The 18,541-nt window shown below is 43.8% G+C and overlaps 3 non-coding genes across 3 annotated transcripts; all 3 read left to right on the forward strand.

Annotated features, from left to right (window-relative positions):
• The first annotated feature begins 12,427 nt into the window (after positions 1 to 12,427).
• On the forward strand, positions 12,428 to 12,500 carry trnar-ucg (transfer RNA arginine (anticodon UCG)). The gene has a single exon. It is a non-coding gene; the product is annotated as a tRNA-Arg (tRNA).
• A 1,437-nt stretch (positions 12,501 to 13,937) lies between these two features.
• On the forward strand, positions 13,938 to 14,019 carry trnas-aga (transfer RNA serine (anticodon AGA)). The gene has a single exon. It is a non-coding gene; the product is annotated as a tRNA-Ser (tRNA).
• A 2,129-nt stretch (positions 14,020 to 16,148) lies between these two features.
• On the forward strand, positions 16,149 to 16,221 carry trnar-ucg (transfer RNA arginine (anticodon UCG)). Its single transcript has one exon. It is a non-coding gene; the product is annotated as a tRNA-Arg (tRNA).
• The last annotated feature ends 2,320 nt before the right edge of the window (positions 16,222 to 18,541 follow it).

Here is an 18,541-nt window from a genome sequence, read left to right on the forward strand (position 1 = left end):
TAGAGAGTTAAGAGGAGCAGTTTGGAAATATGTGTCCCTGTGTTCTTGCTGCAGATTCATGTTATCAGACATTTGAGATAGGCTGAGTCAGCAACTTGCCATGAATAGAAATGTTGAATTTGGTGATGCATTCACCATTTTACCAGCAAGCTGCTGAGTTGTACCATGCCTTACGCTGTTAAAGTACCGACGTAATGAAATAGAATCATACCATCCCTACAGTGTGGAAACAGGTCATTGGGCCCAACAAGTTCACACGCAACCTCTAAGGAGTATTCAACCCACAGCAATTTCCCTTCCCTATTACTTTGCACTGCTCCTGACCAACACATTCTGGAGAACGAGGTACAATTTAGCATATCCAATTTATCTATCCTTCATATCTTTGGACTGTTGTAGGAAACTGGAGCAACCCGAAGAAACCCATGCAGGCACAGGGAGAATATGCGAACTCTAAATGGTCGCCTGAGGCTGGAATCGAATCCAGGTCCTTCATGCTGTAAGGCAGCAGTGCTAACCAACGAATCACGAAAGCTAACTTCAAACCTTAGTGGAGCCATTCTTCCGAATAAGCCTGATATCAAAGACATACACGTCTCCATAGCCATTTTGCAGCAAAAGGTAGACATATGTAGACTAGACATACTCCAGCACGTGGCTGAAGGTGATCAGTTAAAGGATAGATGTTTTATCATCATTTATGAGCAGCTGACTCAGCTGCGCTACTTAAAGACTGCAGCAGGAAGTCCTCAATCAAATATGTTCTTCTTACCATTCGTCCTGCTAAGACTGCGGTATTTATCTTCATTTAGGCTATGTTATATATTTTCGGTTACACCATTATCCTGTTAGAAGGCATCCCCAGAGATTTTATTCAATGACTTTGCCTGTTTGAAATTTGGAAAGTCTCTCAGATACTGCCAAAACCTCTTCAGGAGTCTTCCCCTCCCAGAATCAGCTCTTGCCTTCGAACTTTCCCTCATTGTCAGTCCTACTCCATAGAAACTAAGTGGAGACAAATATATGTATGATGTCACCGAACAGGCCATCACCGCGCGCTTCACTCTCTCCCAGGGAGCAGCACGGCTCAGCGTTGGTGATCGATGCCTTGCAAATCCACTTGGGATGATGGGAAGAGTGGTCGTCATCTACCTATCCACCATCAAAATGAACCTGAATCTGAGAAGTTACCATTCCCATCAGTTTGAAGTACATGCACTAAATGTAGATAAATGAGACTAATTCGACTGTTTATGATATAGATTAAAAAACACAAGATTTGATCTTAATGGTAAAAAGCTGTGATTTCCGAAGCGTGAACACTGAATGCACAACTTTAAATTGCATAAGTGCAGACTTCGAGGTGTAGCTCCTGTGTGAGAATTGGAATATCGTTTGCAGACATTCAAAACGACACCTAGAAACATTATTTATCTTTCGGACTGTCTAGAAAATCGCACGATCGCAATAGTTTTCGTAAAATCCCAATTGTGTGGAAGTAGGCCGTTCGGTCTATCAAGCCCACACCAAAGCAGTGAAGATTATCCCAACAAAAACCACTTCCTAATCGATCCCCTTCCAGTTTCTCACAGCGAAATAACCTGAAGTCCATATACATGGACAAGTTGGGTAATTTTCCATTTGGCAATCCACCGAAACTACACAGCTTTCATAATGTGAGATGAAAACTCACGCACACATGGGAGGAGTACAAGCACCATACAGACAGTCGCCACAGGCTGGAATTGAACTGGGTCTCTGGCACCGTGTGGTAGAAGTGCAAAGCATGTTTATTCTTCCGTCAGCTCACTGGGTTCAAGATAAAAGACATTTAAACAACTCAGGCAAAGCTTTGAAGCATATATCGTCCCTTGAAGTATGTTTTTCTTTGAAATTGAACCACATTCCAAAGTACATACATTCCAAGAGAACCGCTTGAACCTTAAGTTTTCATCACAAACAACAACAATTTCAGAATTACATGCGGCAACAGGAGTAAATGAGCTTGAACATAGTGTGGAGGGGAAAGTGCGTGTAGTGGTATTTCCGTGTAGCTGCTGTGGAGGTTGCGGTTTTGGACTGCGATGGACCAATTCAGAAATCACACCAGGTTATAGATGCACATGTTTATTTGAAATAACAAGATTTCGGACCAGAGCCCTTTAATTAGGTGAAATGGGAGGGAATAACACAGAGCACTGAATTTAGGGAAAAGAGATCAAGGGCAGACAGATCAAAATATCAGGCAAATTGTGGGAGCGGAGTGTCAAAGACGTAATCTCTAGAAGTGAACAAGAGTGTCCGACAGTGTGAGTAATGTGTCAATAACTGAGTGCCAATAGAATGGTTGATCGATGATCCAACAAAGTGAGGCAGAGAGATAATTACAAACCGTTATAATGAAGTTGTACTGGAGACAAATCAAGGCACTGGAATGACATGGAACAGAAACAGAAGCAACTGGAAAACCGCTCCACAACAAAAACACCAGAGGAAGGGACACCAGCTCCGAAACATTAACTCTCATGTTCCTCCACAGATGTCCCCAGAGCAGCGAAACACCTGCCCCCCTTCGCCACGATGCCCCAGTCTCGTTCCCGCACCCCGCCCAGTAACCCTTGCCCTTGCTCCTGGTTTAATAAATTCCCAGTTTTCTTATTTTTCTTTGGCCAGAGTGACATGCCGCGAGACTGACCCAAATTATCATTTAGCCAATATTGAACAAAGTGATTAAGGTAAAAGGACAATAACAACTTGTCACGGTGATGGTGTGAAAACAGAACAATTAAGGAAGATTTCACAGATACAGAACAGTGTGGTGGGTTACATGTGGTGTGACATTAACCGAATATCATGGTTGATGCCATCACCAAAACGAAGGCAGTTGGCGACCCGATTCTGTTTGGCGATTTTGCGTTGTTGTGTATCTCGAAAGCCACCTTGGCCGACATTTAGTCGAAGGTTGAAAACCAAATGTCCTTGATTGCTGAACTCTTCCCCGACTGGGTGTGAATAATCCTGTCTGGCAATTGTTATGCCGTTACCATTCATCCATTGGCACACCATCTGCATGGTCTCGCCAATATACCATTACTGAGTATCTTGTGGTATCTTGTTGTATCATTGCCTGCTGCATATGTGACAAACAACATTGCCTGAGTCACATGAGTACCTGTCGTGTACGTGGTGGGTGGTGTACCAACGGGTCATGGTAGTGTCCATGTCTTGCAAAGGTTGCGAAGGCATGGTGCTGTGGTGTCGTGGTTAATGCTATGTGAAGGTTGAGTAGTTTACTGTAAACGGTCGTATGTTATAACTTTGCTGGGTGTTTGAAGGTGAGAATTGAAGCCATGGGGATGTTCTTAGTGAGATGCTCATCATCATCGGTGACATGCTGTAACCTGTGAAGAACGTGCTGAACTCCAGGAAAGTACTGGCGATGGAAGATACTCTATTAGTTGCATTCTCTGTCTGTCTTCTGACGAGTTCACAGCAGATTTTCACTGTGGCACACCGGAATTGGCGATCAATCAGTTCAACAGGTACCCCATCATCATGAAGATATCCTTCAAAATCTTTAGGTGTCTGTCGCATTATTCCTCATCTGAGCGGTTCCTGTGCAGTTGAAGCCCTTGTCCTTACGGTATGGCTTTTTTAATATATTTAGGGTGGAAGCTGGAGAAGTGCAGTATTGTGTCGTTCTTCTTGGGCTTGCGGTGGAGTGAGATGCTGAGGTGTTATTTCTTAATTTTGGTTTGAGATGTGTTTGGTTGTATCATCCTTATAAATGGAATAGGCATTCAGTTAAAACCACGAACAGAAATACCAGGAGAATCTCAGCAGATCTTACAGCGTCTATTCAGAGAGAATCAGAGACAAATATTTCAAAACTTCATCAGAACTCGGTAATCTCCCACAGGCACTGCCAAACTGGTTAGTTTCGACAGCAGTTTCTGTTTTTGCTTCAGATTCCCAGAATGCACAGTTCTTTACATTAACCGTTAAAGCAATGCAGAAACTTTTTTTTTTATCGTTCTGTTTCGAAAATATTTTCCTGACCCCATTAGAAACATGAAACGGTGCTGCACAGAAAACAGATGTATTATGAACATCAATCGCTGTCGCCCCGGGGCTATTGAACCAGTAACATTTCAGTTAACAGTCGAATGAGCTGATACTTCCAACCTAACACCTTGGACAATCCTCGAAAGCAGTCTGTGATTGACCTACCACTTCAGGCTGCCATTCCTAGAACGACAACTGTCCTCTATCAATTTTACTTTTCCGAAATAAGGACTGGGACATTCATAATGGCGACATGGGAACAGTCTGATCCCATCCACAACAGACACACCCATGTCACTGGGAACCAGCTCTGCCCCAGTCGGGAACATCTCTCTTCGAACCTCTCAGTATCTTGTGTGGTATCGCGTATTTTCGTTGTCCCAGTGTCCATACAAGGTTTGTATTCCTCATGTACAGGACCGAGAATTACTTCAATGTCTCCAATCAGTTCTTGTCCTGAGAACATCAGAATCAATGTCCCGTCCTCTTAAAGAATGGAAAGTTGTCCTGACTGATTCCGATCAGTCTGACTATTCACCCTTCTTCATTCTCCTCTGAGTCCTTTTCCCAAAGAGTTTCTGAAGATTGACAAAGCTGGAGAATGGGTGACGTGTTTTGCCTTCTTAACACTTTTTCACCTGACAAGTGACAATATTTTCCCAAATTCTGTTCACAATCGTCTGTATTTCACCATGTCCAGGGATGAGAAGTCACGTTTTTTGGAGGGATTCCCGAGGTTGGTGAGTTTCACTTTGGAGCAAAGATGGTTTGTCAGCAATTTCCTGCGGCAATTTATAATGATGGGAAAATTAGTGGTGGGGATTGGCTCTTCGACGAGCGGGGAGAAGTGTTGCCACTGACCAGAGTTAGTGAACGGAGGACTGGGGTAAAAGGAATCTATTCAAAAGCAGCACTTCTGCACAGTACATTCAAAGAATACTGCAAAACCTCAATGGGTCTGGCAGGATCTGTGAAAAGAGAAACGGAGATAATGTTTTAAGTGTGTTGCATTTTTGATTAATAACTTGAGTTTGCTAAGTCTAATCAACTGACTGGTCTTGTGTGTTGAGACAAGATTTCTGAACTGTGAGTGAAAACTCGTCCTGCATGACATCACTGAAAACGGAGCCAGCAGAATTCGAACCTGCGGAGGGAAGCCCCAATGGATTTCTAATCAATCACCTGTATCACGCGGCCATGACGACACGCGTGCAATGCTGTCTTAGTATGTCTTATGTAATGGAAAGTTCCAACCTGAAACACCAGGATTTGGCTTTTCCTGGTACCCCAGTATTCACTGTCAGACTCTCTTTATTTCGAAAGGAGGAGGATGCTGGGGTGCCAAGAAAAGCCAAATCCTGGTGTTTCAGGTTGGAACTTTCCATTATATAAGACATACTAAGACAGCATTGCGCGCGTGTAGTCATGGCCTCATCAATTTGAATTGCACACATATTGATGAGAGATAAAGTGGATGGGTAAGAACCATTTTCATGCGCAGAGAGGTGAATAAACACAGCACTGGATCGCGAAAGAAAAATGTCCTCGCATTAGTGCGGCATGGTGGCACAGTGGTTAATACTGCTGGCTGACAGCGCCAGAGACCCGCGTTCAATTGCCGCCTCAGGCGACTGACTGTGTGGAGTTTGCACGCACTCACCGTGTCTGTGTGTGTTTCCTCCGGGTGCTCCGGTTTCCTCCCACAGTCCAACGATGTGCAGGTCAGGTCAGGCGAATTGGCCATGCTAAATTGCCCGTACTGTTAAGTAAGGGGTAAATGTAGGGGTATGGGTGGGTTGTCCTTCGGCGCGGCGGTGTGGACTTGTTGGTCCGAAGGGCCTGTTTCCCCACTGTAAGTAATCTAATTTGTCTAGCCCTATTCACTGCCAGTAGAATTACGCTCATTGAAGTTTTCTTGAAAAAATTCACCACTGGCCAATCTGATGTGCAAATGAGGTCTCCTATTTTTAATCAGAGGTCAAAATATGAAAATGTTTCAAATACACGGAGCGGCACTGGAGAGTGCAGACCTACCTTCAGGGACTTATTCTGCTCTGATGTACACCCCGAGAAATTGGGACGAGAGTGTGTTCTCACAGCTGAAGGGATCGAACATTTAAGAAAATGATAAGGAGGATATTCACTCTTTCAGATGGTAGCAAATCCGTAGGTTTCCTAACAACAGAGGGCTGTGAAGGCGAGGTGTATTCAAGGCTGTGATAGACAGACATAGAGCATCACGGAGATGAGGATAAAAACGGGGATTGAGAATTAACCAAACCAGCCATGATCTCATTGAATTTTGTCGCAGACTTGATAGGCTAAATTGCTTCCATCTCCTCTCGTATCTTTGCCGTCATTTGGAAGATACCGGACACCATTTTAAAAGAAGAAAAGCACAACTTTAGGGAGAGGTGGTTTCAGTGAAACTCAATCAAAATTATTTATTGAGCGAAAAATCACACTTGGCATGTTTCCAGATTTCTTTGCTAGCATGACTAGCAGAGTTGATCAAGGTCGTTTCATTGTACTTGGGCATGAAACAAACAAAGAGTAGTGACATAATCTTCATTTTATTTATGTCAAAGTAATATTTTTCCTGATGGTCACAACAAAGGAGATGGTTTCCAAGAAAAGACAGATACTAAGTCAGCTGTAAACTAATCGATGACCAAAATATGGCTCACGTTGTTTTCTGGGACATATATGATTTATTGATTATTGTCATCCAACCTTTTTTCTTACCATTGAACCGTGAGTGGGAGATGGGAAACTAAGATCACCCGTAACTATGGCCATCTTTTATCACTCACATGTAGTTTTTTTTCTTGTACGTAGTGGTTACTGCGAGTGCACTTGGAAACTACACCTGCGGATGACTTCTTTCCTCACCGTTCCTCATTTCTACACAAACACGTTTTACATCCTTATCTCCTGAATAAAAGTAATATGCAACCAATTGATAAATGTCACTAATACCTTGGCATTTCACACGCCTCCGTTTGTCACCTTCCAATGTAAATTAATAATTTGCCGGGTTGCAATTGCACACAATAAGAGATAACAAAATACAGGGAGGTGTACCAGGTTTGCAACCGCACGTCATTGAAGCTAAAACGCAGGTTTCTGCCCAAAATACGATCACGGAAGCATGCACCGAACCGTCAGGAAGCACACAATAAGTCCAGTTCCAGAGGGCATGACAGGAACAGCACCAGAAAAACCACCAAAATACTTCTCTCGGCTAATATTTTGGATGTACATCTCAATGAGCAATCGAGTTTTACATATGTTCCAACAGTAATTACAACACAAGGAATTAACCAGTGCTGCAGACGGTCCAAGCCCCTGAATCAGAAACAATCAATGCCCTACATACAACTACAAGAACATCTGCCCGTGGCGTATACGGGCTGGCTGAAGTTCATTATTGCAGCTCGCTATTTGTCTGACTGTTTCTCCGATATAGTGTTTTTTGCAGTCCCTGCGTGGAATCTTGACAACCACATTTGTCCTGCACAAGATGGGCATTGGATATTGTTTTCTGGTGAGCTTTCCCTCAGCGAGGCTGTTGGTTTATGTGCTGTCCTAAATCCGTGTGTTCAGAGATGTCTGGCTATCAGTTTTCAGAAATTTATTTTAAAAAAGGGAAGCATGGGTGTTTCAATTGCTTTATGGCATATCCTAGTTGACAATTTAGTGTGCCAGACATCTGGGAATGCACTTGTGGGATACATATTCTTGGCAAAGAATTTATGTGGCCGTCACTAATTGCCACGGCCAGCTGTCCCAAGTAGCTATACGTACAGACAGCATGCATCCTCGAGAGCAGCACAATAGTACTAGAAAATGGCAATCAGAAAGCAGCCAGAGATTTTCTAGAAGCAGGGCACCCATCCATGGATTCCATCAATAAACACATTGATCAGGATCCAATCTGCAACACCAACAACCGGACCCAGCGGCAATGAAACTAAATCAATTCCAACCGCCACAGGATAGTAGGCTTCACAACAGGCTCTGCAACCCTGAGGATGTTACCCAGAACTGTGAGGATCCCGCTTCCCAGCACCGCAAAACATTCCAACAACATCTCCATGAAGCCAACGAGCTTCACATCTTTCTGCTCCAAAGCACTCCGATTTTTCACAGCAGAGTTCACATTGAACTCCCGCGTGCAAGGTGAGGATGCCAAACCCAACATAATCAATAATGGCAGTGAGAGCGAGGGCAACAATTTCCATTGTCATATGGACAGCCACAAACACTCTCTTTGAAAGGTACCTTTAAATATGAAAGTCTGTGCAGCAGTATAATCGGGGAACCAAGTAGCCTGCGCTGGGTATTCATATTTCAGACAATTTCCATTGTTCACCGTTTTCACTGAAAGTGAATGGATATTACTACTTCATTGCTGATATGAAACCAGATTCTGCATTGTATCTGCTCGCCGTTTTTGTTGTTGCAGTGGCAAAAAGGTTGGCAATCGCGATGAGCAATGTTTTTTGTATTTCTCGCATTTCCTTCATTACTGTCCTGGTGAAGGGGGCTGGTGATTGGTCCTCTCGATCAGATGGAGTCATCAGCGCATTGTTGACCTAATTTCATCACGAGTGCAATTGGTAAACTTCATTTTTCATGGATTATTGCTGTTCCGTTTTGTTTTATGTTTGTTGAGCACTTCCTGTGACTTGGCAATGCACTAAATCTCCAGTATGTCCGGAATTGCCTCGCTGCCGTTTCTCTGAGCAGTTCATGACATGTGCCTGGCAATTGTCCACACTTTCTGTTTTGCTTCTGTTCCACATGAAGAGTTGTCAGTTTCTGGATTCGTTGGAGAGCTGACGGGGCTAACATTATCCGTGCGGTATTATTCTTCAGCCAAACTCTTTGATGGCAAAATTGGGAAGGTGCCAAACGAACGGTCATTGGCAGCAAAAGTCCGGAAAGACCCTCATTGCTGGGTCAACTTGTCCCATCCACCTTTCAGAAATATAGGCAAACGCGCTGACTGCGTAACAAACAGAGTGCATGTTTTTTTTTCCAAATGGTGCATTAAAACTGGTGTCAGCTGCGGGAGCAGAACAAAGATGCCGAGCACGGAAAAAGACCCTACTATCGAACCTGTCCCTGCTGAAACGATAACCGAAATTAATTGAACCATATTTGCCAAAATGTGTTCCTTATCTCTCCGAACGCTTCCTGTCTATATACCCATTCGGATGCCATTGAATTTGCCTTTAATGTGGCAAATCATTCTGCACACACAAAAATGTCTGAGTGAACTCGCTGAGTTTCTGCATGACACCATGATCAAACTTTGGGCCAAAGTTGGAAACTGCGACTAGAAAAATGGCTCTCTGATTAGCCGCAATGCACAAAGGGCGGAATGGCCTTTTCCCACTTTGTGAACCTTCGAAGACAAGTTGAAAATAATCTGCAACGAAAATGTTCTTGTGAGGATTTACTTGTGAGGATTCGGTACTCTCAGCACCGTGGCCCGGATCGTATTACCGCTCATGGAATGGTTGTATTGTTCAGCAAACATATCGGTGTACCAGTACTTCTGCCGATTTTCCGATGCTGGCAGGTCATTGGTTTTGTCCAAAACATTATGAAGGTTAACATAAAAGAAATAGCTGCAGGTGCTGGAAATCTGAGACAAAAACGAAAATTGTTTGCGGAACGCAGCAAGACTGGCAACAGAAACGTCGACTTTCCTGCTCCTCGGATGCTGCCTGACCTGCTGTGCTTTTCCAGCATCACTTCAGGTCCAAGAATACTCAGATCATTGCTTACCTCTGCTGGTCATGTTAGCAAAGAGGTCTAGCAAATTGCCAATTGTGATTTTCCTTTCAATAAATATTTTGACTCAGTTTGCCTGCAAATATCTTTTCCTACCTTTGTGTTTTTCTTCTTTTACATTGGTGCCTCGCAACTTACAAATGACTGCAAAGGTATGAAAAGAGATGGAAGCATTTCGCTCATCAAGTCAACGGTAGCTTTCAATGAGATCACGGCTGATTTGGTCAATGCTCAACCGCTCTGAGCTGTCTGTTGTCATGGCCGAGGGGTGAAGGCGATGGATTAGAAATCCATTGGAGTTTCCCCACGCTGATTTGGTCAATGCTCAACCGACCTGAGCTGTCTGTAGTCATGGCCGAGTGGTTAAGGCAATGGATTTTGAAATCGATTGGAGTATCCCCCCGTAGGTTCGAATCCTGCTAACTACGTTATGAATGCTTTCCTGCTGGTGCAATTTTCGCTCAAAGTTCAGAAAAACTATTTTGTGAACCAGGCCGGTAATCTGAGGAGACTTGGGAAACTCGAGTTCTTCATCAGAAATGTTCCATATTTAAAACATTATCTCTGTTTCTCTTTCCAGATACACTGCTCGACACATCGGGTTTCTGTAGTTGTTATTGAACGTCCTGAGCAGAAGTGCTGCTTTTCATTAGATTCCTTTAATCCCTGTCCACTGTTCTCTGACTCGGGTCAGTGGCAACACTTCCTCCTGCTCGTCAAAGTGCTCATTCCCCACGGCTCCCTCTCCGTCATTTGAAACAACCGCAGGAAATCGCCACTTAACCATCTTTGTTCCAAAGTGAAACTTATCAGCCTCCTGAATCTCTCCACCAAACGGGACTTCTCATCCCTGGACATGGTGTAAGCCAGAGGATTGTGAAGAGATACTGTGAAAATATTGTCAGTTGGCAGTTGAAAAAATGTTTAGGAAGCAAACCATATAATTTAGGCTCCAGCTTTGTAAATCTTGAGAAACCCTTTGGGAAATGGAATCAGAGGAGAATGAAGAAGTGTGAACTGTCGGACCGAGTAGAGGACGGGACATTGAATCTGATGTTCTCGGGACAGGAACTGATCTGAGACATTGAAATCATTCTCGCTCACGTACGTGAGGAATGCAAACTTCATCTGGACTCTTTGACAATGAAAAACTCTGGAACACTCAAGACAATATCCAAATATTTACTGGGATCACTACAGTACGAGTACTATAGATGAGTCATTTTTTGCCCAGTGTGTGCAGGAGGGCTTCCTGACACAGTACGTACACATGCCTTCAAGGGACGAAGCCACTTTCGATTTAGTACTGGGTAACGAGCCTGGCCAGGTTTTAGATTCGGAAGTAGGTGAGCACTTTGGAGACAGCGATCCCAATTCTCTCAGGTTTACTTTCGTGATTGAAAGGGATAGGTGTACTCCACGGAGCAAGAGTTTCAGCTGGTGGAAGGGAAATTACGATGCAATGAGGTAAGATTTAGGAAGCGTAGAATGGGGTAGGAAACTGCAGGGGGTGAGCACATTAAAATGTGGAGCTTATTCAAGGAAAAGCTCCTGTGTGTCCTAGATAAGTATGTACCTGTCAGGCAGGGAGGAAGATATAGAACGCGTGAGCCGTGGTTTACTAAGGAAGTGGAATCCCTGGTCAAGAAGAACAAGAAGTCTTATGTTAGGACAAAATGTGAAAACTCAGTTAGAGCGCTCGAGGGTTCCGACGATATCAGGAGAGACCTAAAAAGAGAGCTGAGAAGAGCCAGGAGGAGTCATGAGAAGTTGTTGGCAGATAGGATCAAAGTTAACCCTAAGGCTTTCCATAGGTATGTCAGGAATAAAAGAATGACGAGAGTTAAATTTGTGACAATCAAGGATAATAGTGGGAAGTTGTGTGTGGAGTCAGAGGAGATAGGGGAAGCACGAAATAAATATTTTTCGACAGTGTTCGCTATAGAAAATGAAAATGTTGGCGAGGAAGATACAGAGCTACTTGCGTCTAGACGAGAAGAGATTGAGGTTCACAAGAAAGAGATATTAGAAATACTGCAGAGTGTGAAAATAGATAAGTCAGCTGGGCCGGATGGGAGCGATCTGATTTTGTTTAGCAAATGCACTGCAGGAAGGTACAAATCAAGCTGATGCTTACAACGGTTCGTTTTGAGCCGCTAATTTCAGTGAAGTGGCAGCGCCAATAAAAGGTGTCACGCATCTCGTCTAATTCCACATCCTGAGCTCGAAATGACCAGAGGTTTCTCGCCGAGTTTCTGCAGGGTCTTGTTTGGACGACACCATGACACTTTTTCACTGGAGTGGATCATGAAATCGCGTCGTGACTGTGAATAAAACGATGGAAACTTCCAGCAGAGAAGGAGGCGACCCTGAAGCAGGCAGCTGAGGACAAATGTCTCTCCTTTGCCAGTGAAAGGCACTGCTTCACAAATTGGAAACTTCGAAGTGAAGCAATGTTGGTGATTATCTTCGGTGCTTGTTCACCTTTTTAATTCTGATTCCGTGAAAGTCCATGGCATTACATATCGACATTCTGCCAAGTGCAGGTTTGTCTCTTGGGCCAGTGGCGTAATGGATAACGCGTCTGACTTCGGATCAGAAGATTGCAGGTTCGAGTCCTACCTGGCTCGAGGGGGGATGTTTCGCTTTAACCGTGGTATACGTTGACGCTCCCCTGTAAAGTTCTCTCGGGACATCTCCTCTGTGCTTCCGCATGTAAAGCTTGCATTTGTCCTATTGTCCATTTCAAATTTCAGCTCTCCACAAAGGACACCTCCGTCACTTTGGCGGTATCTTCTAATGTGTCTCCCTCTGTGGGTGAAAATGAGCATGAGTTCCTCAAAAGAGTTACAATTCGTTATACTTCTGTCCCATTATTGTGCAATGTAAGAACATAGGATAACCTCATTGACATTTGACCTGGAAACATTATAACACACGAGCCTTTGGGCCAAAGTTCGAAACTGCGACTGGAATACATGGCTCTCTGATTAGCCGCAATGCACACGGGCGGAATGGCCTTTTCCCACTTTGTAAATCTTCGAAGACAATTTGAAAAAAATCTGCAACGAAAATGTTCAGACAGGGTGTTTTATTTACACCTAATACGATAGTATCTATCGCCTTGTCTTGTTATTTACTTGTGAGGATTCGGTACTCTCAGCACCGTGGCCTGGATCGTATTCCCGCTCATGGAATGGTTGTATTGTTCAGCAAACTTATCGGTGTACCAGTACTTCTGCCGATTTTCCGATGTTGGCAGGTCATTGGTTTTGTCCAAAACATTATGAAGGTTAACATAAAACAAATAGCTGCAGGTGCTGGAAATCTGAGCCAAAAACTAAAATTGTTTGTGCAGCGGAGCATGACTGGCAACAGAAACGTCGACTCTCCTGCTCCTCGGATGCAGCCTGACCTGCTGTGCTTTTCCAGCAAAACTCTGATCTAAAGTCAGGTTTCCAGCATCTGCAGTCCTCACTTTTGCCTAGTTTCTTCAGTGTCTCTGGTTCCCAATTCAAGAAGTCCATCTCTAGCGGTTTCATGTTTGTACCTCCGTGCTGAGGAGTTGAAGAGTGAAGAAAAGTAACTCACCTCCTCCATCTCTGGGGTAATTAGGGACTGAAAATGAATCGTGTCACATTGAAATATATCTACATGCGAATTAATCTCTGTCTTTTATTGGGAACCATCTCTTTCATTGTAACCATCAGGAAAGATCATTTCGTTCGCCAGAAAAAGAAATGAATATGTCACTAACCTTTGTTTGCTTCAGGTCCGAGAATACTCAGATCAATAGCTCCCTTGCTTACTTCTGCTGGTCATGTTCGCAAAGAGATGTAGCACATTGCCAAGTGTGATTTTCCTTTCAATAAATAATTTTGACTCAGTTTGCCTGCAAATATCTTTTCCTACCTTTGTGCTTTTCTTCTTTAACATTGGTGTCTCGCAGCTTACAAATGACAGCAAAGGTATGAAAGGAGATGGGAGCATTTCGCTCATCAAGTCAACGGTAGCTTTCAATGAGATCACGGCTGATTAGGTCAATGCTCAACGCACCTGAGCCGTCTGTAGTCATGGCCGAGTGGTTAAGGCGATGGATTAGAAATCCATTGGGGTTTCCCCACGTAGGTTCGAATCCTGCTGACTACGTTATGAATGCTTTCCTGCTGGTACAATTTTCGCTCAAAGTTCAGAAAAACTATTTTGTGAACCAGGCCGGTAATTTGATTAGACTTGGGAAACTCGAGTTCTACATCAGAAATGTTCCATATTTAAAACATTATCTCTGTTTCTCTTTCCAGATACACTGCTCGACACATCGGGTTTTGCAGCTGTTATTGAACATCCTGAGCAGAAGTGCTGCTTTTCATTAGATTCCTTTCATCCCTGTCCACTGTTCTCTGACTCGGGTCAGTGGCAACACTTCCTCCTGCTCGTCAAAGTGCTCATTCCCCACCGCTCCCTCTCCCATCATTAGAAACAACCGCAGGAAATCGCCACTTAACCATCTTTGTTCCAAAGTGAAACTCATCAGCCTCGGGAATCTCTCCACCAAACGGGACTTCTCATCCCTGGACATGGTGCAAGCCAGAGGATTGTGAAGAGATACTGTGAAAATATTGTCAGTTGGCAGTTGAAAAAATGTTTAGGAAGCAAACCATATAATTTAGGCTCCAGCTTTGTAAATCTTGAGAAACTCTTTGGGAAATGGAATCAGAGGAGAATGAAGAAGTGTGAACTGTCGGACCGAGTAGAGGACGGGACATTGACTCTGATGTTCTCGGGACAGGAACTGATCTGAGACATTGAAATCATTCTCGCTCACGTACGTGAGGAATGCAAACTTCATCTGGACTCTGGGACAATGAAAAACTCTGGAACACTCAAGACAATATCCAAATATTTACTGGGATGACTACAGTACGAGTACTATAGATGAGTCATTTTTTGCCCAGTGTGTGCAGGAGGGCTTCCTGACACAGTACGTACACATGCCTTCAAGGGACGAAGCCACTTTCGATTTAGTACTGGGTAACGAGCCTGGCCAGGTTTTAGATTCGGAAGTAGGTGAGCACTTTGGAGACAGCGATCCCAATTCTCTCAGGTTTACTTTCGTGATTGAAAGGGATAGGTGTACTCCACGGAGCAAGAGTTTCAGCTGGTGGAAGGGAAATTACGATGCAATGAGGTAAGATTTAGGAAGCGTAGAATGGGGTAGGAAACTGCAGGGGGTGAGCACATTAAAATGTGGAGCTTATTCAAGGAAAAGCTCCTGTGTGTCCTAGATAAGTATGTACCTGTCAGGCAGGGAGGAAGATATAGAACGCGTGAGCCGTGGTTTACTAAGGAAGTGGAATCCCTGGTCAAGAAGAACAAGAAGTCTTATGTTAGGACAAAATGTGAAAACTCAGTTAGAGCGCTCGAGGGTTCCGACGATATCAGGAGAGACCTAAAAAGAGAGCTGAGAAGAGCCAGGAGGAGTCATGAGAAGTTGTTGGCAGATAGGATCAGGGTTAACCCTAAGGCTTTCCATAGGTATGTCAGGAATAAAAGAATGACGAGAGTTAAATTTGTGACAATCAAGGATAATAGTGGGAAGTTGTGTGTGGAGTCAGAGGAGATAGGGGAAGCACTAAATAAATATTTTTCGACAGTGTTCGCTATAGAAAATGAAAATGTTGGCGAGGAAGATACAGAGCTACTTGCGTCTAGACGAGAAGAGATTGAGGTTCACAAGAAAGAGATATTAGAAATACTGCAGAGTGTGAAAATAGATAAGTCAGCTGGGCCGGATGGGAGCGATCTGATTTTGTTGAGTAAATGCAATGCAGGAAGGTACAAATCAAGCTGATGCTTACAACGGCTCGTTTTGAGCCGCTAATTTCAGTGAAGTGGCGGCGCCAATAAAAGGTGTCACGCATCTCGTCTAATTCCACATCCTGAGCTCGAAATGACCAGAGGTTTCTCGCCGAGTTTCTGCAGGGTCTTGTTTGGACGACACCATGACACTTTTTCACTGGAGTGGATCATGAAATCGCGTCGTGACTGTGAATAAAACGATGGAAACTTCCAGCAGAGAAGGAGGCGACCCTGAAGCAGGCAGCTGAGGACAAATGTCTCTCCTTTGCCAGTGAAAGGCACTGCTTCACAAATTGGAAACTTCGAAGTGAAGCAATGTTGGTGATTATCTTCGGTGCTTGTTCACCTTTTTAATTCTGATTCCGTGAAAGTCCATGGCATTACATATCGACATTCTGCCAAGTGCAGGTTTTTCTCTTGGGCCAGTGGCGTAATGGATAACGCGTCTGACTTCGGATCAGAAGATTGTAGGTTCGAGTCCTACCTGGCTCGAGGGGGGATGTTTCGCTTTAACCGTGGTATACGTTGACGCTCCCCTGTAAAGTTCTCTCGGGACATCTCCTCTGTGCTTCCGCATGTAAAGCTTGCATTTGTCCTATTGTCCATTTCAAATTCCAGCTCTCCACAACGGACACCTCCGTCAGTTTGGCGGTATCTTCTGGTGTGTCTCCCTCTGTGGGTGAAAATGAGCATGAGTTCCTCAAAAGAGTTACAATTCGTTATACTTCTGTCCCATTATTGTGCAATGTAAGAACATAGGATAACCTCATTGACATTTGACCTGGAAACATTAGAACACACGAGCCTTTGGGCCAAAGTTCGAAACTGCGACTGGAATACATGGCTCTCTGATTAGCCGCAATGCACACGGGCGGAATGGCCTTTTCCCACTTTGTAAATCTTCGAAGACAATTTGAAAAAAATCTGCAACGAAAATGTTCAGACAGGGTGTTTTATTTACACCAAATACGATAGTATCTATCGCCTTGTCTTGTTATTTACTTGTGAGGATTCGGTACTCTCAGCACCGTGGCCCGGATCGTATTCCCGCTCATGGAATGGTTGTATTGTTCAGCAAACTTATCGGTGTACCAGTACTTCTGCCGATTTTCCGATGTTGGCAGGTCATTGGTTTTGTCCAAAACATTATGAAGATTAACATAAAACAAATAGCTGCAGGTGCTGGAAATCTGAGCCAAAAACGAAAATTGTTTGTGCAGCAGAGCATGACTGGCAACAGAAACGTCGACTCTCCTGCTCCTCGGATGCAGCCTGACCTGCTGTGCTTTTCCAGCATCACTCTGATCTAAAGTCAGGTTTCCAGCATCTGCAGTCCTCACTTTTGCCTAGTTTCTTCAGTGTCTCTGGTTCCCAATTCAAGAAGTCCATCTCTAGCGGTTTCATGTTTGTACCTCCGTGCTGAGGAGTTGAAGAGTGAAGAAAAGTAACTCACCTCCTCCATCTCTGGGGTAATTAGGGACTGAAAATGAATCGTGTCACATTGAAATATATCTACATGCGAATTAATCTCTGTCTTTTATTGGGAACCATCTCTTTCATTGTAACCATCAGGAAAGATCATTTCGTTCGCCAGAAAAAGAAATGAATATGTCACTAACCTTTGTTTGCTTCAGGTCCGAGAATACTCAGATCAATAGCTCCCTTGCTTACTTCTGCTGGTCATGTTCGCAAAGAGATATGGCAAATTGCCAAGTGTGATTTTCCTTTCAATAAATAATTTTGACTCAGTTTGCCTGCAAATATCTTTTCCTACCTTTGTGCTTTTCTCGCACCTTACAAATGACAGCAAAGGTATGAAAGGAGAGGAAGATACTGAGATACTTGCGTCCAGAGTACTAGAGATTGAGGTTCACAAGGATTAGGTGATAGAAATACTGCAGAATGTGATAACAGACAAGTCCCCTGGGGATGGGATCTGTCCTCGTATCCTCTGGGAAGCAAGGGAAGAGATTGATGAGCATTTGGCATCGATCGTCAAATCATCGTTATCTACAGGAATAGTGCCTGTGCAATGGAGCATAGCATACGTTGTTCCCGTGTTCAAAAAGTGTCGTAGAGACAACCCTGCTAATTACAGACCAGTGAGTCTCACTGCAGTTGTTAGTAACGTGTTGGAAAAGGTTATTATAGATAGGATTTATGACCATCTAGAAAAGAAAAATCTGATCAGGGACAGTCAGCACGGTTTTGTGATGGGTAGGCCTTGCCTAACGAATCTTATTGACTTTTTTGACAAAGTGACCAAACAGGGAGATGACAGTAAACCGGTTGATGTGGTGGATATGGGTTTCAGCAAGTTGTTCGATAAGGTTCCCCACAATAGGCTATTATATAAAATGCGATGGAATGGAATTGTGGGAGAGATGGCAGCTTTGATCATTAATTGGCTTGCCAATAGAAAACATTGTTATAGTTGATGGAACATGTTCTTCTTGGTGTCCAGGTACTGGCGACGTACCACAAGGGTCGGTGTTAGGACCACTGCTGTTACATGAGGTCTAACCTTGCCAATCAGTCTCCCATGGGGAACATTGTTGAACGCCTTACTGAAGTCCATATAGATCACATTTACTGCTTCGTCCTCATCAATCTTCTTTGTTACTTCAAAAAATTCATTCAAGTTTGTGAGACATGACTTCCCACGCACAAAGCCATGTTAACTGTCCCGAATCAATCCTTGTCTTTCCAAATACATGTACATTCTGTTCCTCAGGATTCCGTCCAACAATTAGAGCATTCTTGGCAGATGCAGTTTCATGTCGGGAATGCGAGTTCATATACTTTGTTGGGA

Source organism: Chiloscyllium plagiosum, unplaced genomic scaffold, assembly GCF_037043375.1.
Source record: "Chiloscyllium plagiosum isolate Xiang-an unplaced genomic scaffold, Cpla_swu_hap1 HiC_scaffold_51, whole genome shotgun sequence".
Lineage (NCBI taxonomy): Eukaryota > Metazoa > Chordata > Chondrichthyes > Orectolobiformes > Hemiscylliidae > Chiloscyllium > Chiloscyllium plagiosum.